Here is a 26,522-nt window from a genome sequence, read left to right as displayed (position 1 = left end):
TAAGGGTAGACAGCTGCTCGTTCCACCCCACCCCCCGCCTTAATTGGTTCTCCTCCCTTCCAACGGTGTTGAGGCGGGTGGGAACAGCAGGGGGTGAAGGTGCTGTGTTTAAAGAGGTGGAGTTATGCAGATCTAAAACGCGTGGATTGCAGCAGCAGCAAGCCGAAAAGTGCAGGCATGTAAGGGATCTAGAGGTTGACAACATGTCTTCTTAACGGGAGTCCAGGAGCTCATCTCCACAAATGGACTTTTCAGGATCCTTGGGTGGCTCCGTAGTTTGAAACCAATTCTGGTTATCGCTTCTCGGCCTTTTGGCTAAGATCAAGTGTAGTATCTGTTCTTATCAGTTTAATATCTGATACGTCCCCTATCTGGGGACCATATATTAAATGGATTTTTAGAACAGGGAGATGGAAAAAGAGCTTGCTCTGTCCACTCCACGCATTGACCTGGTATTGCAGTATCTCCAGGACCGGTGCAACCCTTCTTTAATGCAGTTTCTAAAATCAGAAAGAATTGAATTCAATGTTTTTTGTTCATTTTGCTTGTTTGTCGGATTTGGGGATGGACTCTTTGGCTTTGCTTTTCTTCTCCTCATTGGATTTTTCATGTTCAAAGTTGCAGAAGCCAGATTACAAGCTCATTTTGGTTCAACTTCAGCAACTGTGCATTGCATTGCCATGTAATGTGATGCAATGCTATCTTTCTAGCTCTCCCTTTTTACTTCCTTTTGGATAAACAGACATATTAGGCAAGCATTTTGGAGCTTTCACCTAAATAACTACAGGTGGTGAGATAAGCTGCACAATATAATTGACCTTTCAGTATATTGTTGCACACACACCATCTATTTAGCAAATGCCCTTGTTATCAACAGCAGCCTTTTAAACTCACCTGAGCTAACAGGTATGTGCGCTGGTTACTCTGCTGCGCTTAAAATTTCTTTTTTGGTTTGCTACAATGCCTTTTCTGAAACGTTGTCTCCTTCTGCTGGAACACTGACTTCTTTCATTTAATGCCTGCAGACTATAAAAGAGAACCCAACCCAAAAAGTTTGGTTGATTAGTCTGTGGCATTCTGTTAAACTGTTGCTTATGGCGGTCTCTGTGAGCTTCTCAGCGACATTCAGCCAGCCAGGTATCCTGCCTGCAGTAGATGGAATGTGGCAATGGAACGCTGGCTGCGCGTGTCATAATAGGCTCTGAGCCTTTATATACCTGTGCACAGCAGCAGCCACCTTCAGTCTGCTGCTGGACAGCCAGCAGCAGCAGCAGCAGGAGAGGTATGTAATCAGGAGCCCTCCTGCTAAGGGTAGACAGCTGCTCGTTCCACCCCACCCCCCGCCTTAATTGGTTCTCCTCCCTTCCAACGGTGTTGAGGCGGGTGGGAACAGCAGGGGGTGAAGGTGCTGTGTTTAAAGAGGTGGAGTTATGCAGATCTAAAACGCGTGGATTGCAGCAGCAGCAAGCCGAAAAGTGCAGGCATGTAAGGGATCTAGAGGTTGACAACATGTCTTCTTAACGGGAGTCCAGGAGCTCATCTCCACAAATGGACTTTTCAGGATCCTTGGGTGGCTCCGTAGTTTGAAACCAATTCTGGTTATCGCTTCTCGGCCTTTTGGCTAAGATCAAGTGTAGTATCTGTTCTTATCAGTTTAATATCTGATACGTCCCCTATCTGGGGACCATATATTAAATGGATTTTTAGAACAGGGAGATGGAAAAAGAGCTTGCTCTGTCCACTCCACGCATTGACCTGGTATTGCAGTATCTCCAGGACCGGTGCACCCCTTCTTTAATGCAGTTTCTAAAATCAGAAAGAATTGAATTCAATGTTTTTTGTTCATTTTGCTTGTTTGTCGGATTTGGGGATGGACTCTTTGGCTTTGCTTTTCTTCTCCTCATTGGATTTTTCATGTTCAAAGTTGCAGAAGCCAGATTACAAGCTCATTTTGGTTCAACTTCAGCAACTGTGCATTGCATTGCCATGTAATGTGATGCAATGCTATCTTTCTAGCTCTCCCTTTTTACTTCCTTTTGGATAAACAGACATATTAGGCAAGCATTTTGGAGCTTTCACCTAAATAACTACAGGTGGTGAGATAAGCTGCACAATATAATTGACCTTTCAGTATATTGTTGCACACACACCATCTATTTAGCAAATGCCCTTGTTATCAACAGCAGCCTTTTAAACTCACCTGAGCTAACAGGTATGTGCGCTGGTTACTCTGCTGCGCTTAAAATTTCTTTTTTGGTTTGCTACAATGCCTTTTCTGAAACGTTGTCTCCTTCTGCTGGAACACTGACTTCTTTCATTTAATGCCTGCAGACTATAAAAGAGAACCCAACCCAAAAAGTTTGGTTGATTAGTCTGTGGCATTCTGTTAAACTGTTGCTTATGGCGGTCTCTGTGAGCTTCTCAGCGACATTCAGCCAGCCAGGTATCCTGCCTGCAGTAGATGGAATGTGGCAATGGAACGCTGGCTGCGCGTGTCATAATAGGCTCTGAGCCTTTATATACCTGTGCACAGCAGCAGCCACCTTCAGTCTGCTGCTGGACAGCCAGCAGCAGCAGCAGCAGGAGAGGTATGTAATCAGGAGCCCTCCTGCTAAGGGTAGACAGCTGCTCGTTCCACCCCACCCCCCGCCTTAATTGGTTCTCCTCCCTTCCAACGGTGTTGAGGCGGGTGGGAACAGCAGGGGGTGAAGGTGCTGTGTTTAAAGAGGTGGAGTTATGCAGATCTAAAACGCGTGGATTGCAGCAGCAGCAAGCCGAAAAGTGCAGGCATGTAAGGGATCTAGAGGTTGACAACATGTCTTCTTAACGGGAGTCCAGGAGCTCATCTCCACAAATGGACTTTTCAGGATCCTTGGGTGGCTCCGTAGTTTGAAACCAATTCTGGTTATCGCTTCTCGGCCTTTTGGCTAAGATCAAGTGTAGTATCTGTTCTTATCAGTTTAATATCTGATACGTCCCCTATCTGGGGACCATATATTAAATGGATTTTTAGAACAGGGAGATGGAAAAAGAGCTTGCTCTGTCCACTCCACGCATTGACCTGGTATTGCAGTATCTCCAGGACTGGTGCACCCCTTCTTTAATGCAGTTTCTAAAATCAGAAAGAATTGAATTCAATGTTTTTTGTTCATTTTGCTTGTTTGTCGGATTTGGGGATGGACTCTTTGGCTTTGCTTTTCTTCTCCTCATTGGATTTTTCATGTTCAAAGTTGCAGAAGCCAGATTACAAGCTCATTTTGGTTCAACCTCCGCAACTGTGCATTGCATTGCCATGTAATGTGATGCAATGCTATCTTTCTAGCTCTCCCTTTTTACTTCCTTTTGGATAAACAGACATATTAGGCAAGCATTTTGGAGCTTTCACCTAAATAACTACAGGTGGTGAGATAAGCTGCACAATATAATTGACCTTTCAGTATATTGTTGCACACACACCATCTATTTAGCAAATGCCCTTGTTATCAACAGCAGCCTTTTAAACTCACCTGAGCTAACAGGTATGTGCGCTGGTTACTCTGCTGCGCTTAAAATTTCTTTTTTGGTTTGCTACAATGCCTTTTCTGAAACGTTGTCTCCTTCTGCTGGAACACTGACTTCTTTCATTTAATGCCTGCAGACTATAAAAGAGAACCCAACCCAAAAAGTTTGGTTGATTAGTCTGTGGCATTCTGTTAAACTGTTGCTTATGGCGGTCTCTGTGAGCTTCTCAGCGACATTCAGCCAGCCAGGTATCCTGCCTGCAGTAGATGGAATGTGGCAATGGAACGCTGGCTGCGCGTGTCATAATAGGCTCTGAGCCTTTATATACCTGTGCACAGCAGCAGCCACCTTCAGTCTGCTGCTGGACAGCCAGCAGCAGCAGCAGCAGGAGAGGTATGTAATCAGGAGCCCTCCTGCTAAGGGTAGACAGCTGCTCGTTCCACCCCACCCCCCGCCTTAATTGGTTCTCCTCCCTTCCAACGGTGTTGAGGCGGGTGGGAACAGCAGGGGGTGAAGGTGCTGTGTTTAAAGAGGTGGAGTTATGCAGATCTAAAACGCGTGGATTGCAGCAGCAGCAAGCCGAAAAGTGCAGGCATGTAAGGGATCTAGAGGTTGACAACATGTCTTCTTAACGGGAGTCCAGGAGCTCATCTCCACAAATGGACTTTTCAGGATCCTTGGGTGGCTCCGTAGTTTGAAACCAATTCTGGTTATCGCTTCTCGGCCTTTTGGCTAAGATCAAGTGTAGTATCTGTTCTTATCAGTTTAATATCTGATACGTCCCCTATCTGGGGACCATATATTAAATGGATTTTTAGAACAGGGAGATGGAAAAAGAGCTTGCTCTGTCCACTCCACGCATTGACCTGGTATTGCAGTATCTCCAGGACCGGTGCACCCCTTCTTTAATGCAGTTTCTAAAATCAGAAAGAATTGAATTCAATGTTTTTTGTTCATTTTGCTTGTTTGTCGGATTTGGGGATGGACTCTTTGGCTTTGCTTTTCTTCTCCTCATTGGATTTTTCATGTTCAAAGTTGCAGAAGCCAGATTACAAGCTCATTTTGGTTCAACCTCCGCAACTGTGCATTGCATTGCCATGTAATGTGATGCAATGCTATCTTTCTAGCTCTCCCTTTTTACTTCCTTTTGGATAAACAGACATATTAGGCAAGCATTTTGGAGCTTTCACCTAAATAACTACAGGTGGTGAGATAAGCTGCACAATATAATTGACCTTTCAGTATATTGTTGCACACACACCATCTATTTAGCAAATGCCCTTGTTATCAACAGCAGCCTTTTAAACTCACCTGAGCTAACAGGTATGTGCGCTGGTTACTCTGCTGCGCTTAAAATTTCTTTTTTGGTTTGCTACAATGCCTTTTCTGAAACGTTGTCTCCTTCTGCTGGAACACTGACTTCTTTCATTTAATGCCTGCAGACTATAAAAGAGAACCCAACCCAAAAAGTTTGGTTGATTAGTCTGTGGCATTCTGTTAAACTGTTGCTTATGGCGGTCTCTGTGAGCTTCTCAGCGACATTCAGCCAGCCAGGTATCCTGCCTGCAGTAGATGGAATGTGGCAATGGAACGCTGGCTGCGCGTGTCATAATAGGCTCTGAGCCTTTATATACCTGTGCACAGCAGCAGCCACCTTCAGTCTGCTGCTGGACAGCCAGCAGCAGCAGCAGCAGGAGAGGTATGTAATCAGGAGCCCTCCTGCTAAGGGTAGACAGCTGCTCGTTCCACCCCACCCCCCGCCTTAATTGGTTCTCCTCCCTTCCAACGGTGTTGAGGCGGGTGGGAACAGCAGGGGGTGAAGGTGCTGTGTTTAAAGAGGTGGAGTTATGCAGATCTAAAACGCGTGGATTGCAGCAGCAGCAAGCCGAAAAGTGCAGGCATGTAAGGGATCTAGAGGTTGACAACATGTCTTCTTAACGGGAGTCCAGGAGCTCATCTCCACAAATGGACTTTTCAGGATCCTTGGGTGGCTCCGTAGTTTGAAACCAATTCTGGTTATCGCTTCTCGGCCTTTTGGCTAAGATCAAGTGTAGTATCTGTTCTTATCAGTTTAATATCTGATACGTCCCCTATCTGGGGACCATATATTAAATGGATTTTTAGAACAGGGAGATGGAAAAAGAGCTTGCTCTGTCCACTCCACGCATTGACCTGGTATTGCAGTATCTCCAGGACCGGTGCACCCCTTCTTTAATGCAGTTTCTAAAATCAGAAAGAATTGAATTCAATGTTTTTTGTTCATTTTGCTTGTTTGTCGGATTTGGGGATGGACTCTTTGGCTTTGCTTTTCTTCTCCTCATTGGATTTTTCATGTTCAAAGTTGCAGAAGCCAGATTACAAGCTCATTTTGGTTCAACTTCAGCAACTGTGCATTGCATTGCCATGTAATGTGATGCAATGCTATCTTTCTAGCTCTCCCTTTTTACTTCCTTTTGGATAAACAGACATATTAGGCAAGCATTTTGGAGCTTTCACCTAAATAACTACAGGTGGTGAGATAAGCTGCACAATATAATTGACCTTTCAGTATATTGTTGCACACACACCATCTATTTAGCAAATGCCCTTGTTATCAACAGCAGCCTTTTAAACTCACCTGAGCTAACAGGTATGTGCGCTGGTTACTCTGCTGCGCTTAAAATTTCTTTTTTGGTTTGCTACAATGCCTTTTCTGAAACGTTGTCTCCTTCTGCTGGAACACTGACTTCTTTCATTTAATGCCTGCAGACTATAAAAGAGAACCCAACCCAAAAAGTTTGGTTGATTAGTCTGTGGCATTCTGTTAAACTGTTGCTTATGGCGGTCTCTGTGAGCTTCTCAGCGACATTCAGCCAGCCAGGTATCCTGCCTGCAGTAGATGGAATGTGGCAATGGAACGCTGGCTGCGCGTGTCATAATAGGCTCTGAGCCTTTATATACCTGTGCACAGCAGCAGCCACCTTCAGTCTGCTGCTGGACAGCCAGCAGCAGCAGCAGCAGGAGAGGTATGTAATCAGGAGCCCTCCTGCTAAGGGTAGACAGCTGCTCGTTCCACCCCACCCCCCGCCTTAATTGGTTCTCCTCCCTTCCAACGGTGTTGAGGCGGGTGGGAACAGCAGGGGGTGAAGGTGCTGTGTTTAAAGAGGTGGAGTTATGCAGATCTAAAACGCGTGGATTGCAGCAGCAGCAAGCCGAAAAGTGCAGGCATGTAAGGGATCTAGAGGTTGACAACATGTCTTCTTAACGGGAGTCCAGGAGCTCATCTCCACAAATGGACTTTTCAGGATCCTTGGGTGGCTCCGTAGTTTGAAACCAATTCTGGTTATCGCTTCTCGGCCTTTTGGCTAAGATCAAGTGTAGTATCTGTTCTTATCAGTTTAATATCTGATACGTCCCCTATCTGGGGACCATATATTAAATGGATTTTTAGAACAGGGAGATGGAAAAAGAGCTTGCTCTGTCCACTCCACGCATTGACCTGGTATTGCAGTATCTCCAGGACCGGTGCACCCCTTCTTTAATGCAGTTTCTAAAATCAGAAAGAATTGAATTCAATGTTTTTTGTTCATTTTGCTTGTTTGTCGGATTTTGGGATGGACTCTTTGGCTTTGCTTTTCTTCTCCTCATTGGATTTTTCATGTTCAAAGTTGCAGAAGCCAGATTACAAGCTCATTTTGGTTCAACTTCAGCAACTGTGCATTGCATTGCCATGTAATGTGATGCAATGCTATCTTTCTAGCTCTCCCTTTTTACTTCCTTTTGGATAAACAGACATATTAGGCAAGCATTTTGGAGCTTTCACCTAAATAACTACAGGTGGTGAGATAAGCTGCACAATATAATTGACCTTTCAGTATATTGTTGCACACACACCATCTATTTAGCAAATGCCCTTGTTATCAACAGCAGCCTTTTAAACTCACCTGAGCTAACAGGTATGTGCGCTGGTTACTCTGCTGCGCTTAAAATTTCTTTTTTGGTTTGCTACAATGCCTTTTCTGAAACATTGTCTCCTTCTGCTGGAACACTGACTTCTTTCATTTAATGCCTGCAGACTATAAAAGAGAACCCAACCCAAAAAGTTTGGTTGATTAGTCTGTGGCATTCTGTTAAACTGTTGCTTATGGCGGTCTCTGTGAGCTTCTCAGCGACATTCAGCCAGCCAGGTATCCTGCCTGCAGTAGATGGAATGTGGCAATGGAACGCTGGCTGCGCGTGTCATAATAGGCTCTGAGCCTTTATATACCTGTGCACAGCAGCAGCCACCTTCAGTCTGCTGCTGGACAGCCAGCAGCAGCAGCAGCAGGAGAGGTATGTAATCAGGAGCCCTCCTGCTAAGGGTAGACAGCTGCTCGTTCCACCCCACCCCCCGCCTTAATTGGTTCTCCTCCCTTCCAACGGTGTTGAGGCGGGTGGGAACAGCAGGGGGTGAAGGTGCTGTGTTTAAAGAGGTGGAGTTATGCAGATCTAAAACGCGTGGATTGCAGCAGCAGCAAGCCGAAAAGTGCAGGCATGTAAGGGATCTAGAGGTTGACAACATGTCTTCTTAACGGGAGTCCAGGAGCTCATCTCCACAAATGGACTTTTCAGGATCCTTGGGTGGCTCCGTAGTTTGAAACCAATTCTGGTTATCGCTTCTCGGCCTTTTGGCTAAGATCAAGTGTAGTATCTGTTCTTATCAGTTTAATATCTGATACGTCCCCTATCTGGGGACCATATATTAAATGGATTTTTAGAACAGGGAGATGGAAAAAGAGCTTGCTCTGTCCACTCCACGCATTGACCTGGTATTGCAGTATCTCCAGGACCGGTGCACCCCTTCTTTAATGCAGTTTCTAAAATCAGAAAGAATTGAATTCAATGTTTTTTGTTCATTTTGCTTGTTTGTCGGATTTGGGGATGGACTCTTTGGCTTTGCTTTTCTTCTCCTCATTGGATTTTTCATGTTCAAAGTTGCAGAAGCCAGATTACAAGCTCATTTTGGTTCAACTTCAGCAACTGTGCATTGCATTGCCATGTAATGTGATGCAATGCTATCTTTCTAGCTCTCCCTTTTTACTTCCTTTTGGATAAACAGACATATTAGGCAAGCATTTTGGAGCTTTCACCTAAATAACTACAGGTGGTGAGATAAGCTGCACAATATAATTGACCTTTCAGTATATTGTTGCACACACACCATCTATTTAGCAAATGCCCTTGTTATCAACAGCAGCCTTTTAAACTCACCTGAGCTAACAGGTATGTTCGCTGGTTACTCTGCTGCGCTTAAAATTTCTTTTTTGGTTTGCTACAATGCCTTTTCTGAAACGTTGTCTCCTTCTGCTGGAACACTGACTTCTTTCATTTAATGCCTGCAGACTATAAAAGAGAACCCAACCCAAAAAGTTTGGTTGATTAGTCTGTGGCATTCTGTTAAACTGTTGCTTATGGCGGTCTCTGTGAGCTTCTCAGCGACATTCAGCCAGCCAGGTATCCTGCCTGCAGTAGATGGAATGTGGCAATGGAACGCTGGCTGCGCGTGTCATAATAGGCTCTGAGCCTTTATATACCTGTGCACAGCAGCAGCCACCTTCAGTCTGCTGCTGGACAGCCAGCAGCAGCAGCAGCAGGAGAGGTATGTAATCAGGAGCCCTCCTGCTAAGGGTAGACAGCTGCTCGTTCCACCCCACCCCCCGCCTTAATTGGTTCTCCTCCCTTCCAACGGTGTTGAGGCGGGTGGGAACAGCAGGGGGTGAAGGTGCTGTGTTTAAAGAGGTGGAGTTATGCAGATCTAAAACGCGTGGATTGCAGCAGCAGCAAGCCGAAAAGTGCAGGCATGTAAGGGATCTAGAGGTTGACAACATGTCTTCTTAACGGGAGTCCAGGAGCTCATCTCCACAAATGGACTTTTCAGGATCCTTGGGTGGCTCCGTAGTTTGAAACCAATTCTGGTTATCGCTTCTCGGCCTTTTGGCTAAGATCAAGTGTAGTATCTGTTCTTATCAGTTTAATATCTGATACGTCCCCTATCTGGGGACCATATATTAAATGGATTTTCAGAACAGGGAGATGGAAAAAGAGCTTGCTCTGTCCACTCCACGCATTGACCTGGTATTGCAGTATCTCCAGGACCGGTGCACCCCTTCTTTAATGCAGTTTCTAAAATCAGAAAGAATTGAATTCAATGTTTTTTGTTCATTTTGCTTGTTTGTCGGATTTGGGGATGGACTCTTTGGCTTTGCTTTTCTTCTCCTCATTGGATTTTTCATGTTCAAAGTTGCAGAAGCCAGATTACAAGCTCATTTTGGTTCAACTTCAGCAACTGTGCATTGCATTGCCATGTAATGTGATGCAATGCTATCTTTCTAGCTCTCCCTTTTTACTTCCTTTTGGATAAACAGACATATTAGGCAAGCATTTTGGAGCTTTCACCTAAATAACTACAGGTGGTGAGATAAGCTGCACAATATAATTGACCTTTCAGTATATTGTTGCACACACACCATCTATTTAGCAAATGCCCTTGTTATCAACAGCAGCCTTTTAAACTCACCTGAGCTAACAGGTATGTGCGCTGGTTACTCTGCTGCGCTTAAAATTTCTTTTTTGGTTTGCTACAATGCCTTTTCTGAAACGTTGTCTCCTTCTGCTGGAACACTGACTTCTTTCATTTAATGCCTGCAGACTATAAAAGAGAACCCAACCCAAAAAGTTTGGTTGATTAGTCTGTGGCATTCTGTTAAACTGTTGCTTATGGCGGTCTCTGTGAGCTTCTCAGCGACATTCAGCCAGCCAGGTATCCTGCCTGCAGTAGATGGAATGTGGCAATGGAACGCTGGCTGCGCGTGTCATAATAGGCTCTGAGCCTTTATATACCTGTGCACAGCAGCAGCCACCTTCAGTCTGCTGCTGGACAGCCAGCAGCAGCAGCAGCAGGAGAGGTATGTAATCAGGAGCCCTCCTGCTAAGGGTAGACAGCTGCTCGTTCCACCCCACCCCCCGCCTTAATTGGTTCTCCTCCCTTCCAACGGTGTTGAGGCGGGTGGGAACAGCAGGGGGTGAAGGTGCTGTGTTTAAAGAGGTGGAGTTATGCAGATCTAAAACGCGTGGATTGCAGCAGCAGCAAGCCGAAAAGTGCAGGCATGTAAGGGATCTAGAGGTTGACAACATGTCTTCTTAACGGGAGTCCAGGAGCTCATCTCCACAAATGGACTTTTCAGGATCCTTGGGTGGCTCCGTAGTTTGAAACCAATTCTGGTTATCGCTTCTCGGCCTTTTGGCTAAGATCAAGTGTAGTATCTGTTCTTATCAGTTTAATATCTGATACGTCCCCTATCTGGGGACCATATATTAAATGGATTTTTAGAACAGGGAGATGGAAAAAGAGCTTGCTCTGTCCACTCCACGCATTGACCTGGTATTGCAGTATCTCCAGGACCGGTGCACCCCTTCTTTAATGCAGTTTCTAAAATCAGAAAGAATTGAATTCAATGTTTTTTGTTCATTTTGCTTGTTTGTCGGATTTTGGGATGGACTCTTTGGCTTTGCTTTTCTTCTCCTCATTGGATTTTTCATGTTCAAAGTTGCAGAAGCCAGATTACAAGCTCATTTTGGTTCAACTTCAGCAACTGTGCATTGCATTGCCATGTAATGTGATGCAATGCTATCTTTCTAGCTCTCCCTTTTTACTTCCTTTTGGATAAACAGACATATTAGGCAAGTATTTTGGAGCTTTCACCTAAATAACTACAGGTGGTGAGATAAGCTGCACAATATAATTGACCTTTCAGTATATTGTTGCACACACACCATCTATTTAGCAAATGCCCTTGTTATCAACAGCAGCCTTTTAAACTCACCTGAGCTAACAGGTATGTGCGCTGGTTACTCTGCTGCGCTTAAAATTTCTTTTTTGGTTTGCTACAATGCCTTTTCTGAAACGTTGTCTCCTTCTGCTGGAACACTGACTTCTTTCATTTAATGCCTGCAGACTATAAAAGAGAACCCAACCCAAAAAGTTTGGTTGATTAGTCTGTGGCATTCTGTTAAACTGTTGCTTATGGCGGTCTCTGTGAGCTTCTCAGCGACATTCAGCCAGCCAGGTATCCTGCCTGCAGTAGATGGAATGTGGCAATGGAACGCTGGCTGCGCGTGTCATAATAGGCTCTGAGCCTTTATATACCTGTGCACAGCAGCAGCCACCTTCAGTCTGCTGCTGGACAGCCAGCAGCAGCAGCAGCAGGAGAGGTATGTAATCAGGAGCCCTCCTGCTAAGGGTAGACAGCTGCTCGTTCCACCCCACCCCCCGCCTTAATTGGTTCTCCTCCCTTCCAACGGTGTTGAGGCGGGTGGGAACAGCAGGGGGTGAAGGTGCTGTGTTTAAAGAGGTGGAGTTATGCAGATCTAAAACGCGTGGATTGCAGCAGCAGCAAGCCGAAAAGTGCAGGCATGTAAGGGATCTAGAGGTTGACAACATGTCTTCTTAACGGGAGTCCAGGAGCTCATCTCCACAAATGGACTTTTCAGGATCCTTGGGTGGCTCCGTAGTTTGAAACCAATTCTGGTTATCGCTTCTCGGCCTTTTGGCTAAGATCAAGTGTAGTATCTGTTCTTATCAGTTTAATATCTGATACGTCCCCTATCTGGGGACCATATATTAAATGGATTTTTAGAACAGGGAGATGGAAAAAGAGCTTGCTCTGTCCACTCCACGCATTGACCTGGTATTGCAGTATCTCCAGGACCGGTGCACCCCTTCTTTAATGCAGTTTCTAAAATCAGAAAGAATTGAATTCAATGTTTTTTGTTCATTTTGCTTGTTTGTCGGATTTGGGGATGGACTCTTTGGCTTTGCTTTTCTTCTCCTCATTGGATTTTTCATGTTCAAAGTTGCAGAAGCCAGATTACAAGCTCATTTTGGTTCAACTTCAGCAACTGTGCATTGCATTGCCATGTAATGTGATGCAATGCTATCTTTCTAGCTCTCCCTTTTTACTTCCTTTTGGATAAACAGACATATTAGGCAAGCATTTTGGAGCTTTCACCTAAATAACTACAGGTGGTGAGATAAGCTGCACAATATAATTGACCTTTCAGTATATTGTTGCACACACACCATCTATTTAGCAAATGCCCTTGTTATCAACAGCAGCCTTTTAAACTCACCTGAGCTAACAGGTATGTGCGCTGGTTACTCTGCTGCGCTTAAAATTTCTTTTTTGGTTTGCTACAATGCCTTTTCTGAAACGTTGTCTCCTTCTGCTGGAACACTGACTTCTTTCATTTAATGCCTGCAGACTATAAAAGAGAACCCAACCCAAAAAGTTTGGTTGATTAGTCTGTGGCATTCTGTTAAACTGTTGCTTATGGCGGTCTCTGTGAGCTTCTCAGCGACATTCAGCCAGCCAGGTATCCTGCCTGCAGTAGATGGAATGTGGCAATGGAACGCTGGCTGCGCGTGTCATAATAGGCTCTGAGCCTTTATATACCTGTGCACAGCAGCAGCCACCTTCAGTCTGCTGCTGGACAGCCAGCAGCAGCAGCAGCAGGAGAGGTATGTAATCAGGAGCCCTCCTGCTAAGGGTAGACAGCTGCTCGTTCCACCCCACCCCCCGCCTTAATTGGTTCTCCTCCCTTCCAACGGTGTTGAGGCGGGTGGGAACAGCAGGGGGTGAAGGTGCTGTGTTTAAAGAGGTGGAGTTATGCAGATCTAAAACGCGTGGATTGCAGCAGCAGCAAGCCGAAAAGTGCAGGCATGTAAGGGATCTAGAGGTTGACAACATGTCTTCTTAACGGGAGTCCAGGAGCTCATCTCCACAAATGGACTTTTCAGGATCCTTGGGTGGCTCCGTAGTTTGAAACCAATTCTGGTTATCGCTTCTCGGCCTTTTGGCTAAGATCAAGTGTAGTATCTGTTCTTATCAGTTTAATATCTGATACGTCCCCTATCTGGGGACCATATATTAAATGGATTTTCAGAACAGGGAGATGGAAAAAGAGCTTGCTCTGTCCACTCCACGCATTGACCTGGTATTGCAGTATCTCCAGGACCGGTGCACCCCTTCTTTAATGCAGTTTCTAAAATCAGAAAGAATTGAATTCAATGTTTTTTGTTCATTTTGCTTGTTTGTCGGATTTGGGGATGGACTCTTTGGCTTTGCTTTTCTTCTCCTCATTGGATTTTTCATGTTCAAAGTTGCAGAAGCCAGATTACAAGCTCATTTTGGTTCAACTTCAGCAACTGTGCATTGCATTGCCATGTAATGTGATGCAATGCTATCTTTCTAGCTCTCCCTTTTTACTTCCTTTTGGATAAACAGACATATTAGGCAAGCATTTTGGAGCTTTCACCTAAATAACTACAGGTGGTGAGATAAGCTGCACAATATAATTGACCTTTCAGTATATTGTTGCACACACACCATCTATTTAGCAAATGCCCTTGTTATCAACAGCAGCCTTTTAAACTCACCTGAGCTAACAGGTATGTGCGCTGGTTACTCTGCTGCGCTTAAAATTTCTTTTTTGGTTTGCTACAATGCCTTTTCTGAAACGTTGTCTCCTTCTGCTGGAACACTGACTTCTTTCATTTAATGCCTGCAGACTATAAAAGAGAACCCAACCCAAAAAGTTTGGTTGATTAGTCTGTGGCATTCTGTTAAACTGTTGCTTATGGCGGTCTCTGTGAGCTTCTCAGCGACATTCAGCCAGCCAGGTATCCTGCCTGCAGTAGATGGAATGTGGCAATGGAACGCTGGCTGCGCGTGTCATAATAGGCTCTGAGCCTTTATATACCTGTGCACAGCAGCAGCCACCTTCAGTCTGCTGCTGGACAGCCAGCAGCAGCAGCAGCAGGAGAGGTATGTAATCAGGAGCCCTCCTGCTAAGGGTAGACAGCTGCTCGTTCCACCCCACCCCCCGCCTTAATTGGTTCTCCTCCCTTCCAACGGTGTTGAGGCGGGTGGGAACAGCAGGGGGTGAAGGTGCTGTGTTTAAAGAGGTGGAGTTATGCAGATCTAAAACGCGTGGATTGCAGCAGCAGCAAGCCGAAAAGTGCAGGCATGTAAGGGATCTAGAGGTTGACAACATGTCTTCTTAACGGGAGTCCAGGAGCTCATCTCCACAAATGGACTTTTCAGGATCCTTGGGTGGCTCCGTAGTTTGAAACCAATTCTGGTTATCGCTTCTCGGCCTTTTGGCTAAGATCAAGTGTAGTATCTGTTCTTATCAGTTTAATATCTGATACGTCCCCTATCTGGGGACCATATATTAAATGGATTTTTAGAACAGGGAGATGGAAAAAGAGCTTGCTCTGTCCACTCCACGCATTGACCTGGTATTGCAGTATCTCCAGGACCGGTGCACCCCTTCTTTAATGCAGTTTCTAAAATCAGAAAGAATTGAATTCAATGTTTTTTGTTCATTTTGCTTGTTTGTCGGATTTTGGGATGGACTCTTTGGCTTTGCTTTTCTTCTCCTCATTGGATTTTTCATGTTCAAAGTTGCAGAAGCCAGATTACAAGCTCATTTTGGTTCAACTTCAGCAACTGTGCATTGCATTGCCATGTAATGTGATGCAATGCTATCTTTCTAGCTCTCCCTTTTTACTTCCTTTTGGATAAACAGACATATTAGGCAAGTATTTTGGAGCTTTCACCTAAATAACTACAGGTGGTGAGATAAGCTGCACAATATAATTGACCTTTCAGTATATTGTTGCACACACACCATCTATTTAGCAAATGCCCTTGTTATCAACAGCAGCCTTTTAAACTCACCTGAGCTAACAGGTATGTGCGCTGGTTACTCTGCTGCGCTTAAAATTTCTTTTTTGGTTTGCTACAATGCCTTTTCTGAAACGTTGTCTCCTTCTGCTGGAACACTGACTTCTTTCATTTAATGCCTGCAGACTATAAAAGAGAACCCAACCCAAAAAGTTTGGTTGATTAGTCTGTGGCATTCTGTTAAACTGTTGCTTATGGCGGTCTCTGTGAGCTTCTCAGCGACATTCAGCCAGCCAGGTATCCTGCCTGCAGTAGATGGAATGTGGCAATGGAACGCTGGCTGCGCGTGTCATAATAGGCTCTGAGCCTTTATATACCTGTGCACAGCAGCAGCCACCTTCAGTCTGCTGCTGGACAGCCAGCAGCAGCAGCAGCAGGAGAGGTATGTAATCAGGAGCCCTCCTGCTAAGGGTAGACAGCTGCTCGTTCCACCCCACCCCCCGCCTTAATTGGTTCTCCTCCCTTCCAACGGTGTTGAGGCGGGTGGGAACAGCAGGGGGTGAAGGTGCTGTGTTTAAAGAGGTGGAGTTATGCAGATCTAAAACGCGTGGATTGCAGCAGCAGCAAGCCGAAAAGTGCAGGCATGTAAGGGATCTAGAGGTTGACAACATGTCTTCTTAACGGGAGTCCAGGAGCTCATCTCCACAAATGGACTTTTCAGGATCCTTGGGTGGCTCCGTAGTTTGAAACCAATTCTGGTTATCGCTTCTCGGCCTTTTGGCTAAGATCAAGTGTAGTATCTGTTCTTATCAGTTTAATATCTGATACGCCCCCTATCTGGGGACCATATATTAAATGGATTTTTAGAACAGGGAGATGGAAAAAGAGCTTGCTCTGTCCACTCCACGCATTGACCTGGTATTGCAGTATCTCCAGGACCGGTGCACCCCTTCTTTAATGCAGTTTCTAAAATCAGAAAGAATTGAATTCAATGTTTTTTGTTCATTTTGCTTGTTTGTCGGATTTGGGGATGGACTCTTTGGCTTTGCTTTTCTTCTCCTCATTGGATTTTTCATGTTCAAAGTTGCAGAAGCCAGATTACAAGCTCATTTTGGTTCAACTTCAGCAACTGTGCATTGCATTGCCATGTAATGTGATGCAATGCTATCTTTCTAGCTCTCCCTTTTTACTTCCTTTTGGATAAACAGACATATTAGGCAAGCATTTTGGAGCTTTCACCTAAATAACTACAGGTGGTGAGATAAGCTGCACAATATAATTGACCTTTCAGTATATTGTTGCACACACACCATCTATTTAGCAAATGCCCTTGTTATCAACAGCAGCCTTTTAAACTCACCTGAGCTAACAGGTATGTGCGCTGGTTACTCTGCTGCGCTTAAAATTTCTTTTTTGGTTTGCTACAATGCCTTTTCTGAAACGTTGTCTCATTCTGCTGGAACACTGACTTCTTTCATTTAATGCCTGCAGACTATTAAAGAGAACCCAACCCAAAAAGTTTGGTTGATTAGTCTGTGGCATTCTGTTAAACTGTTGCTTATGGCGGTCTCTGTGAGCTTCTCAGCGACATTCAGCCAGCCAGGTATCCTGCCTGCAGTAGATGGAATGTGGCAATGGAACGCTGGCTGCGCGTGTCATAATAGGCTCTGAGCCTTTATATACCTGTGCACAGCAGCAGCCACCTTCAGTCTGCTGCTGGACAGCCAGCAGCAGCAGCAGCAGGAGAGGTATGTAATCAGGAGCCCTCCTGCTAAGGGTAGACAGCTGCTCGTTCCACCCCACCCCCCGCCTTAATTGGTTCTCCTCCCTTCCAACGGTGTTGAGGCGGGTGGGAACAGCAGGGGGTGAAGGTGCTGTGTTTAAAGAGGTGGAGTTATGCAGATCTAAAACGCGTGGATTGCAGCAGCAGCAAGCCGAAAAGTGCAGGCATGTAAGGGATCTAGAGGTTGACAACATGTCTTCTTAACGGGAGTCCAGGAGCTCATCTCCACAAATGGACTTTTCAGGATCCTTGGGTGGCTCCGTAGTTTGAAACCAATTCTGGTTATCGCTTCTCGGCCTTTTGGCTAAGATCAAGTGTAGTATCTGTTCTTATCAGTTTAATATCTGATACGTCCCCTATCTGGGGACCATATATTAAATGGATTTTTAGAACAGGGAGATGGAAAAAGAGCTTGCTCTGTCCACTCCACGCATTGACCTGGTATTGCAGTATCTCCAGGACCGGTGCACCCCTTCTTTAATGCAGTTTCTAAAATCAGAAAGAATTGAATTCAATGTTTTTTGTTCATTTTGCTTGTTTGTCGGATTTGGGGATGGACTCTTTGGCTTTGCTTTTCTTCTCCTCATTGGATTTTTCATGTTCAAAGTTGCAGAAGCCAGATTACAAGCTCATTTTGGTTCAACTTCAGCAACTGTGCATTGCATTGCCATGTAATGTGATGCAATGCTATCTTTCTAGCTCTCCCTTTTTACTTCCTTTTGGATAAACAGACATAATAGGCAAGCATTTTGGAGCTTTCACCTAAATAACTACAGGTGGTGAGATAAGCTGCACAATATAATTGACCTTTCAGTATATTGTTGCACACACACCATCTATTTAGCAAATGCCCTTGTTATCAACAGCAGCCTTTTAAACTCACCTGAGCTAACAGGTATGTGCGCTGGTTACTCTGCTGCGCTTAAAATTTCTTTTTTGGTTTGCTACAATGCCTTTTCTGAAACGTTGTCTCCTTCTGCTGGAACACTGACTTCTTTCATTTAATGCCTGCAGACTATAAAAGAGAACCCAACCCAAAAAGTTTGGTTGATTAGTCTGTGGCATTCTGTTAAACTGTTGCTTATGGCGGTCTCTGTGAGCTTCTCAGCGACATTCAGCCAGCCAGGTATCCTGCCTGCAGTAGATGGAATGTGGCAATGGAACGCTGGCTGCGCGTGTCATAATAGGCTCTGAGCCTTTATATACCTGTGCACAGCAGCAGCCACCTTCAGTCTGCTGCTGGACAGCCAGCAGCAGCAGCAGCAGGAGAGGTATGTAATCAGGAGCCCTCCTGCTAAGGGTAGACAGCTGCTCGTTCCACCCCACCCCCCGCCTTAATTGGTTCTCCTCCCTTCCAACGGTGTTGAGGCGGGTGGGAACAGCAGGGGGTGAAGGTGCTGTGTTTAAAGAGGTGGAGTTATGCAGATCTAAAACGCGTGGATTGCAGCAGCAGCAAGCCGAAAAGTGCAGGCATGTAAGGGATCTAGAGGTTGACAACATGTCTTCTTAACGGGAGTCCAGGAGCTCATCTCCACAAATGGACTTTTCAGGATCCTTGGGTGGCTCCGTAGTTTGAAACCAATTCTGGTTATCGCTTCTCGGCCTTTTGGCTCAGATCTGTAATGGGTCTAGTCATTTGGCTGTCTGTGCGTTAACTCTTGGCCCTGTGGCATCGCCATTTTATGGCTTAAGCCACTTGCTGCTATAAGGAGTTGGCCAGTAGACACGACTAGCGATAATGGGACGCATTCGATACGCTGGGCCCGGTGAGGCTCGAGTGAAGTTTGGAATCCAGATTGATGTGGAAGAAGGCAAAGAAGGAATCTTTACCCTCAGCTTCGTGGTGAAGGAGATTTTGTTTGGACTCCTTGAAGTGAAGAAGGAAGAAATCTTGTGCCTCCAGCAATTCAAAAGCAAGTATAATCTTGTATTTACTTCTATGGCTGTTTGCAACAATTTCTATGATTGTTTGAAAAAGAATCTGGACAATCAATATTTGGATGGGCTGACTTTTGTCATCTTGTATTGCTCCAAAGAGGTACCTCTGACTGTTTTCATGTACAACCCACATGTGGACTTGGCTTTGATTTATGCCTTTCTAAATAGGCACTGCTATATTACCAAGGTGGCAGTAAAAGTCATGAATGAGGAGGAACTATGGACCGGTAAATATCGTTTCATGGTCAAGTTCCGGGAAAGTCCTGATGAACCAGGGGGTATACATTATCCTCCATCAAATTTTTCCATTGGGAGTGAGCGGGGTTACCTGTTCTTCCCCAATGCGCCCAGGTTTTGTCGTCATTGTAGGAGGTATGGCCATACTCAGGAAGCATGCGACATCAGACAGATTATTTGCAGGAAGTGCAATGAGGTGGGTCATTCTTCCAATAATTGCAAAAATGAAATAGTCTGTAATCTCTGCGGAGAGAAGGGGCATGCCTTCAGAGACTGTATATTCCATCCTGGTTCATATGCAGGGGCAGCGGGAAGGGGAAGGAGAAGAAATGAATCTCCTGCACCCACAGCTACAACTCCGACTGCTCCAACTCCGACTGCTCCGATATCTACTCTGGCTTTCCTGGATGAGGAGGAGGCTCGGGTTGCTTTTCCAGAACTGGTTCGTGTGAATGTAAGAGGAAATATGGAGCTGGCACCTGAGCCACCGGTGCAGAGGGCCGCGTCTGTGGCTTCAGATGTCAGTGAGTCTGAGACAATAACTGATGATCGTATAGGCATGGAAGTGGCCCCGGTGGAGGATCTGGAGGCTGAAATTCCAGACATGATGGTTACATTGCAGGGGGAAGAGGAGTCTGATCTGACCAGAACACCGCATGTGGCCTGGAGCGATGTCGTTTCTGACCTTGAGGAGGAGGGAGGTCAGGGGGACTTTGACCCCCAGCGGCGGGATTATAGTTCAGATGAAGATGGAGGCGCTTCAGTGAAGAAAAAGAAGAAAACTGAACCATCCTTTTCCTCTTTAAGTGACTGCAGTGTGAGTCCAGCCCGGGTGTACCCTACTGCATCCGATCCCCAAGATGTGTCTTTTTTGGGGGAAGGCACAAACTACGATATCTGCACGTCCAGCGTCCTACCCCCAGAAGGGTTAGGATGATGTACAGGTGGGCATGTTGTCGTGACCTGCCACATCAAATTAATAGATGGGTGCCCAAGTTGCTCTCAGCATCTTGTCGCTAAATGTTAGGCTGATTAAATCTGAGTCGAGAAGAGTGGCAATTTTGGACTACTTGAGCAACTTGGATGCGGACGTATACTGTGTCCAGGAGTGTGGGATCTCCGATCCCTTAAGTGAAAATGCATGGCCTTTAGGTCAAAGTGTGTGGTCTGGTTCTGTATGTAATAAAAATTGTGGGGTAGGTGTTTTGGTGAAGGGTTATAGTGTTAAGATAGAAAGTTACATGGTGGTGGAGGCGGGGAGGTGTGTAATATGTAAGTTAAATTGTAGGGGGTGGAGGGTTAGGGTGGTAAATATGTATGCACCAATAGATAAAGGGGAGAGGCTGGAAATTTTTGAGAAATTATGTTTTTTTTTATCTGGCAAAATGCCAATAATTTTTGTTGGAGATTTCAATTGTGTGACGGAGGGGGATAAGATGGATGTTACAGGTAAAAGACTCAAGAGTCTTGTGGCGGATTTTTCCTTACAGGATGCTGCGGAAGTTTTTTTAGGTAATCCACCTCCTGCGACCTATAAGGCCGACAGGGGAGGCATAGAGTCTAGAATAGACCGTATCTTCTTTTCTTCACAAAATGTTATTTGTAGGAATTTCCAGCAGGAAGATGTTCCCTTCTCTGACCATGTGTGTTTGAGGGCACGTCTAGAAGGTAAGATTTCCTTTGTATATGGTGGTGGCGTGTGGAAACTTAATGTGCGTTTGCTGGAAGATAATAGGATCATGCGTGATTTTAGGCGAATGTATGTTAGGTGGAGGGATAAAAAAAGTGATTTCAGGAATGTGCTTGAGTGGTGGGACTGGATGAAGAGTGAGATTGGTTTTTTCTTTAGAAAAAGGGGCAGGAGGAAAGCAGCAATGAATAGAGCAAAATTTAATGATTTAAGCTCTAGACTGGAGTGGCTGAGGAAGTTAAGGATGATTGGAGTGGATGTGGATGTTTTGATGTGTCAAGTGAAAGAAGAGATTAAGAAATATATTGAGGGTAAAGGGAAAGAAATTATTTACCGTTCTAAGATTGAACATTTGGAGAAAAATGAGAAATGCACAAGGTTTTTTTTCAAAAAAGTTTTTGGGAAGAAAGTAGATATGGATGAGGTGGTGAATGGTGATGGGGTGTGTGTGAGTGGGAAGGATGTGATGCAGGAGGTGGTGTTGTTTTATAAGGAGTTGTATGGGGAAAAATGGGTTGATGATAGGATGTTGACTGATGCTTTGGGGTGTTTAGAAGGTTGTTTGGGTGAGGATGAACGTGAAATATTGGATGATGTAATTGTGTTGGATGAAGTTAAAAAAGTGGTGATGTCTGCGAGTAAGAATAAAACACCTGGGAAGGATGGACTGCCCGTGGAGTTATATGTTAAGGAATGGGACACGATGGGAAATGACTTATTGGAGGTGTGCCAGTATATGTTCACGGAGAATATGTTGAGTGAATCTATGAGAGATGGGGTGGTGGTTTTGGTTCATAAGAAAGGTGATAAAAAGGATTTGGGGAATTGGAGGCCAATCACCCTTTTGAATGCAGACTATAAGGTGTTTAGTAAATTGTTGGCTAGCCGGATGCGGGAAGTGATTGGCGGTGTGGTGGATGAAGATCAAGTGTGTGCAGTGCCTGGGAGAAGTATGACTGAAAATTTGGTGTTGTTGCGTGATGTGATTGGGGATTGTATGAGTCGTAAGCAGAAATGTTTGTTGTTTTCGGTTGATTTTGAAAAAGCTTTTGACCGTGTGTCACATAGCTTTATGTTTAAGGTTTTGTCTAAGATGGGTTATTCCAGGAATTTTGTAAACTGTGTTAGGAGTTTGTATTGTAATGTTTCAAGTGAATTTTTGGTGAATGGGTGGTTGAGTGAGAAAGTGAGAATTAAATCAGGAGTGCGTCAGGGGTGCCCTATGTCCCCTTTTTTGTTTATTAGTGTGATTGAAGTGTTGATGTGTATGGTTAGGAAGGATAAGGTTATGAGAGGTGTGATGATTCCTAGGAGTAATGGAAAGGATGTGAGAATTCTAGGTTACATGGATGATGTAGTGATTGTGAGTGGGAATATGGCTGCGATGAGTAGGGCAAGGTTGATATTAAGTTTGTTTTGTAGTGTCTCAGCTTTTAAGGTCAATTGGACTAAGAGTTCCTTTAAATGTTTTGGTGAGAGGAATGTACGGATGGATGGTGTGAGGTGTGAGGATGGTGCAATAAAGGTGCTTGGGATTAAGTTTAATGATGATTTGAAAGGAAATGAGAGTTGGGAAGATTGTGGGGTGAGAGTGGTGCGCAAGTTGAATTTTTGGCGAATGAGAGAACTAACTCTGACTGGGAAAGTTCTGATTATTAAGGCGGTTATTTTGCCTATTTTGTTGTTTGTTGCGAATGTATATCCTGCTGCTTTTAAGAAAATTAGGAAAACTGAGAAATTCATCTTTAATTTTCTTTGGGGAAGTCGCATGGAGAAATTGAAACGGGAATATGTCTATAAGTTATGTGTAAATGGTGGTTTGGATTTTCCAAATATTGATTTCTTTTTAGGGATTAGTTACGTGAAAATGGTGGTGGTGGTTCTAGGGAAAAGTAATAAGTGTGCTTATATGATGAAGTATTCGGCTGGATGGATGCTTTATGGCTTAAAGTGGGTCAAAAGGGATGCTAGAGTGCCTGTTGCTTTTAAGTGTCCTGTATGGTATGGTTGTGTTGAGAAATTTGTAAGGAAGTATGATTTGTTGTCCGTTAACATGAGTGATTTTAGGCAAAAGAAGAAAGTCATTAGGATGGTGCGTGAGCGTGAGGTGGTATGTAATATCAATGGGTTGAGAGGGGAGGAAGTAACCGAGATGTGGAGAAAATTAAGTATAGATGGTTTGACTAACAGACAGAGAGATATCGCTTGGATGATATTGCATGACATTTTGCCTGTTAGAGATGTGCAAAAGAAGAAGGATTTAGTTAAATCTGAGGTATGCCCGAGGGATGGATGTGGTTTGAGAGAGCATGTTAGACATATGGTATGGGATTGTGATTTTGCATATGATGTATGGAAGGGTATAGGGGGACTTTGCAAGGAATTGGTGGGTGTAAAGTATGTTAATTGGAAACTTGCTATGTTTGGGATGGGTGCATGTAGTAGAATTAAGGATAGGATTTTATGGTTGTTGGTGGTGTGTGTAATTGAAAGTTTGTGGGATGCGAGGAATTTGTTAGTTTTTAAAAGGAAGAAAATGTCAGTTAATGAATGTTTGAGATTGATTCTGTCACGTATGTATGTAATATACCTCTGGGATCAGGAACGTGGAAGTATTATAGATGCTGAAGGGATCTGGAAGTTTAAAAAGTGGAGGTTTTTGGTAAAGTTTAATTAGTAGTGTATAATGTACCTGATGATAAGGTTTGGTTTTATTTTTGATTATATACCAAGTGTGATGAAAGGCTAAGTGTCAATGAAAGGCTTTTGTAAGTCGATTTGATTGAGCTTATGCTCCGGCCTATCTGATTTGGTTAAAAAAAAAAAAAAAAAAAAAAAAAAAATCTGTTCTTATCAGTTTAATATCTGATACGTCCCCTATCTGGGGACCATATATTAAATGGATTTTTAGAACAGGGAGATGGAAAAAGAGCTTGCTCTGTTCACTCCACGCATTGACCTGGTATTGCAGTATCTCCAGGACCGGTGCACCCCTTCTTTAATGCAGTTTCTAAAATCAGAAAGAATTGAATTCAATGTTTTTTGTTCATTTTGCTTGTTTGTCGGATTTGGGGATGGACTCTTTGGCTTTGCTTTTCTTCTCCTCATTGGATTTTTCATGTTCAAAGTTGCAGAAGCCAGATTACAAGCTCATTTTGGTTCAACTTCAGCAACTGTGCATTGCATTGCCATGTAATGTGATGCAATGCTATCTTTCTAGCTCTCCCTTTTTACTTCCTTTTGGATAAACAGACATATTAGGCAAGCATTTTGGAGCTTTCACCTAAATAACTACAGGTGGTGAGATAAGCTGCACAATATAATTGACCTTTCAGTATATTGTTGCACACACACCATCTATTTAGCAAATGCCCTTGTTATCAACAGCAGCCTTTTAAACTCACCTGAGCTAACAGGTATGTGCGCTGGTTACTCTGCTGCGCTTAAAATTTCTTTTTTGGTTTGCTACAATGCCTTTTCTGAAACGTTGTCTCCTTCTGCTGGAACACTGACTTCTTTCATTTAATGCCTGCAGACTATAAAAGAGAACCCAACCCAAAAAGTTTGGTTGATTAGTCTGTGGCATTCTGTTAAACTGTTGCTTATGGCGGTCTCTGTGAGCTTCTCAGCGACATTCAGCCAGCCAGGTATCCTGCCTGCAGTAGATGGAATGTGGCAATGGAACGCTGGCTGCGCGTGTCATAATAGGCTCTGAGCCTTTATATACCTGTGCACAGCAGCAGCCACCTTCAGTCTGCTGCTGGACAGCCAGCAGCAGCAGCAGCAGGAGAGGTATGTAATCAGGAGCCCTCCTGCTAAGGGTAGACAGCTGCTCGTTCCACCCCACCCCCCGCCTTAATTGGTTCTCCTCCCTTCCAACGATGTTGAGGCGGGTGGGAACAGCAGGGGGTGAAGGTGCTGTGTTTAAAGAGGTGGAGTTATGCAGATCTAAAACGCGTGGATTGCAGCAGCAGCAAGCCGAAAAAGTGCAGGCATGTAAGGGATCTAGAGGTTGACAACATGTCTTCTTAACGGGAGTCCAGGAGCTCATCTCCACAAATGGACTTTTCAGGATCCTTGGGTGGCTCCGTAGTTTGAAACCAATTCTGGTTATCGCTTCTCGGCCTTTTGGCTAAGATCAAGTGTAGTATCTGTTCTTATCAGTTTAATATCTGATACGTCCCCTATCTGGGGACCATATATTAAATGGATTTTTAGAACAGGGAGATGGAAAAAGAGCTTGCTCTGTCCACTCCACGCATTGACCTGGTATTGCAGTATCTCCAGGACCGGTGCACCCCTTCTTTAATGCAGTTTCTAAAATCAGAAAGAATTGAATTCAATGTTTTTTGTTCATTTTGCTTGTTTGTCGGATTTGGGGATGGACTCTTTGGCTTTGCTTTTCTTCTCCTCATTGGATTTTTCATGTTCAAAGTTGCAGAAGCCAGATTACAAGCTCATTTTGGTTCAACTTCAGCAACTGTGCATTGCATTGCCATGTAATGTGATGCAATGCTATCTTTCTAGCTCTCCCTTTTTACTTCCTTTTGGATAAACAGACATATTAGGCAAGCATTTTGGAGCTTTCACCTAAATAACTACAGGTGGTGAGATAAGCTGCACAATATAATTGACCTTTCAGTATATTGTTGCACACACACCATCTATTTAGCAAATGCCCTTGTTATCAACAGCAGCCTTTTAAACTCACCTGAGCTAACAGGTATGTGCGCTGGTTACTCTGCTGCGCTTAAAATTTCTTTTTTGGTTTGCTACAATGCCTTTTCTGAAACGTTGTCTCCTTCTGCTGGAACACTGACTTCTTTCATTTAATGCCTGCAGACTATAAAAGAGAACCCAACCCAAAAAGTTTGGTTGATTAGTCTGTGGCATTCTGTTAAACTGTTGCTTATGGCGGTCTCTGTGAGCTTCTCAGCGACATTCAGCCAGCCAGGTATCCTGCCTGCAGTAGATGGAATGTGGCAATGGAACGCTGGCTGCGCGTGTCATAATAGGCTCTGAGCCTTTATATACCTGTGCACAGCAGCAGCCACCTTCAGTCTGCTGCTGGACAGCCAGCAGCAGCAGCAGCAGGAGAGGTATGTAATCAGGAGCCCTCCTGCTAAGGGTAGACAGCTGCTCGTTCCACCCCACCCCCCGCCTTAATTGGTTCTCCTCCCTTCCAACGGTGTTGAGGCGGGTGGGAACAGCAGGGGGTGAAGGTGCTGTGTTTAAAGAGGTGGAGTTATGCAGATCTAAAACGCGTGGATTGCAGCAGCAGCAAGCCGAAAAGTGCAGGCATGTAAGGGATCTAGAGGTTGACAACATGTCTTCTTAACGGGAGTCCAGGAGCTCATCTCCACAAATGGACTTTTCAGGATCCTTGGGTGGCTCCGTAGTTTGAAACCAATTCTGGTTATCGCTTCTCGGCCTTTTGGCTAAGATCAAGTGTAGTATCTGTTCTTATCAACTGGAGGGATTCAAGCCCGACTTGTGGAAGCCCAAAACTATCCACAAGCTAATCAGAGCCAAGGATGACGTGGAGAACATCACAGGACTTCACCAGGACACGCTGGAGACTGTGTGGACAAATGTGTCGTCTGACAGGCTGACCAACGGGCACAAGGACTTGTCGTGGATGGCGATTCAGGGCGGACTGCCCGTCCGG

The 26,522-nt window shown here is 44.6% G+C and overlaps 16 non-coding genes and 1 pseudogene across 16 annotated transcripts; all 17 read left to right on the top strand.

Annotated features, from left to right (window-relative positions):
- The first annotated feature begins 295 nt into the window (after positions 1-295).
- LOC141219137 (U2 spliceosomal RNA) lies at positions 296-486 on the top strand. The gene has a single exon (XR_012287767.1). It is a non-coding gene; the product is annotated as a U2 spliceosomal RNA (small nuclear RNA).
- Positions 487-1,601: 1,115 nt separating this feature from the next.
- Positions 1,602-1,792, top strand: LOC141219021 (U2 spliceosomal RNA). Its single transcript, XR_012287648.1, has one exon. It is a non-coding gene; the product is annotated as a U2 spliceosomal RNA (small nuclear RNA).
- Positions 1,793-2,907: 1,115 nt separating this feature from the next.
- On the top strand, positions 2,908-3,098 carry LOC141219143 (U2 spliceosomal RNA). The gene has a single exon (XR_012287773.1). It is a non-coding gene; the product is annotated as a U2 spliceosomal RNA (small nuclear RNA).
- Positions 3,099-4,213: 1,115 nt separating this feature from the next.
- Positions 4,214-4,404, top strand: LOC141219020 (U2 spliceosomal RNA). Its single transcript, XR_012287647.1, has one exon. It is a non-coding gene; the product is annotated as a U2 spliceosomal RNA (small nuclear RNA).
- A 1,115-nt stretch (positions 4,405-5,519) lies between these two features.
- On the top strand, positions 5,520-5,710 carry LOC141219019 (U2 spliceosomal RNA). Its single transcript, XR_012287646.1, has one exon. It is a non-coding gene; the product is annotated as a U2 spliceosomal RNA (small nuclear RNA).
- Positions 5,711-6,825: 1,115 nt separating this feature from the next.
- Positions 6,826-7,016, top strand: LOC141219017 (U2 spliceosomal RNA). Its single transcript, XR_012287644.1, has one exon. It is a non-coding gene; the product is annotated as a U2 spliceosomal RNA (small nuclear RNA).
- Positions 7,017-8,131: 1,115 nt separating this feature from the next.
- On the top strand, positions 8,132-8,322 carry LOC141219016 (U2 spliceosomal RNA). The gene has a single exon (XR_012287643.1). It is a non-coding gene; the product is annotated as a U2 spliceosomal RNA (small nuclear RNA).
- A 1,115-nt stretch (positions 8,323-9,437) lies between these two features.
- LOC141219148 (U2 spliceosomal RNA) lies at positions 9,438-9,628 on the top strand. Its single transcript, XR_012287778.1, has one exon. It is a non-coding gene; the product is annotated as a U2 spliceosomal RNA (small nuclear RNA).
- Positions 9,629-10,743: 1,115 nt separating this feature from the next.
- LOC141219015 (U2 spliceosomal RNA) lies at positions 10,744-10,934 on the top strand. Its single transcript, XR_012287642.1, has one exon. It is a non-coding gene; the product is annotated as a U2 spliceosomal RNA (small nuclear RNA).
- Positions 10,935-12,049: 1,115 nt separating this feature from the next.
- LOC141219014 (U2 spliceosomal RNA) lies at positions 12,050-12,240 on the top strand. The gene has a single exon (XR_012287641.1). It is a non-coding gene; the product is annotated as a U2 spliceosomal RNA (small nuclear RNA).
- Positions 12,241-13,355: 1,115 nt separating this feature from the next.
- LOC141219147 (U2 spliceosomal RNA) lies at positions 13,356-13,546 on the top strand. Its single transcript, XR_012287777.1, has one exon. It is a non-coding gene; the product is annotated as a U2 spliceosomal RNA (small nuclear RNA).
- A 1,115-nt stretch (positions 13,547-14,661) lies between these two features.
- LOC141219013 (U2 spliceosomal RNA) lies at positions 14,662-14,852 on the top strand. The gene has a single exon (XR_012287640.1). It is a non-coding gene; the product is annotated as a U2 spliceosomal RNA (small nuclear RNA).
- Positions 14,853-15,967: 1,115 nt separating this feature from the next.
- Positions 15,968-16,158, top strand: LOC141219162 (U2 spliceosomal RNA). Its single transcript, XR_012287791.1, has one exon. It is a non-coding gene; the product is annotated as a U2 spliceosomal RNA (small nuclear RNA).
- Positions 16,159-17,273: 1,115 nt separating this feature from the next.
- LOC141219011 (U2 spliceosomal RNA) lies at positions 17,274-17,464 on the top strand. Its single transcript, XR_012287639.1, has one exon. It is a non-coding gene; the product is annotated as a U2 spliceosomal RNA (small nuclear RNA).
- Positions 17,465-23,656: 6,192 nt separating this feature from the next.
- Positions 23,657-23,850, top strand: LOC141219208 (U2 spliceosomal RNA). The gene has a single exon (XR_012287827.1). It is a non-coding gene; the product is annotated as a U2 spliceosomal RNA (small nuclear RNA).
- Positions 23,851-24,966: 1,116 nt separating this feature from the next.
- Positions 24,967-25,157, top strand: LOC141219010 (U2 spliceosomal RNA). The gene has a single exon (XR_012287638.1). It is a non-coding gene; the product is annotated as a U2 spliceosomal RNA (small nuclear RNA).
- Positions 25,158-26,272: 1,115 nt separating this feature from the next.
- Positions 26,273-26,366, top strand: LOC141219218 (U2 spliceosomal RNA; annotated as a pseudogene).
- The last annotated feature ends 156 nt before the right edge of the window (positions 26,367-26,522 follow it).

The sequence above is a fragment of the Phyllobates terribilis genome, unplaced genomic scaffold, assembly GCF_046119375.1.
Source record: "Phyllobates terribilis strain yellow unplaced genomic scaffold, ASM4611937v1 Scaffold_255__1_contigs__length_2797608, whole genome shotgun sequence".
In the NCBI taxonomy this organism is placed as follows: Eukaryota; Metazoa; Chordata; class Amphibia; order Anura; family Dendrobatidae; genus Phyllobates; species Phyllobates terribilis.
The sequence above is the reverse complement of the archived record's forward strand: the minus strand, read 5'-3'. Positions and strand labels throughout refer to the sequence as shown.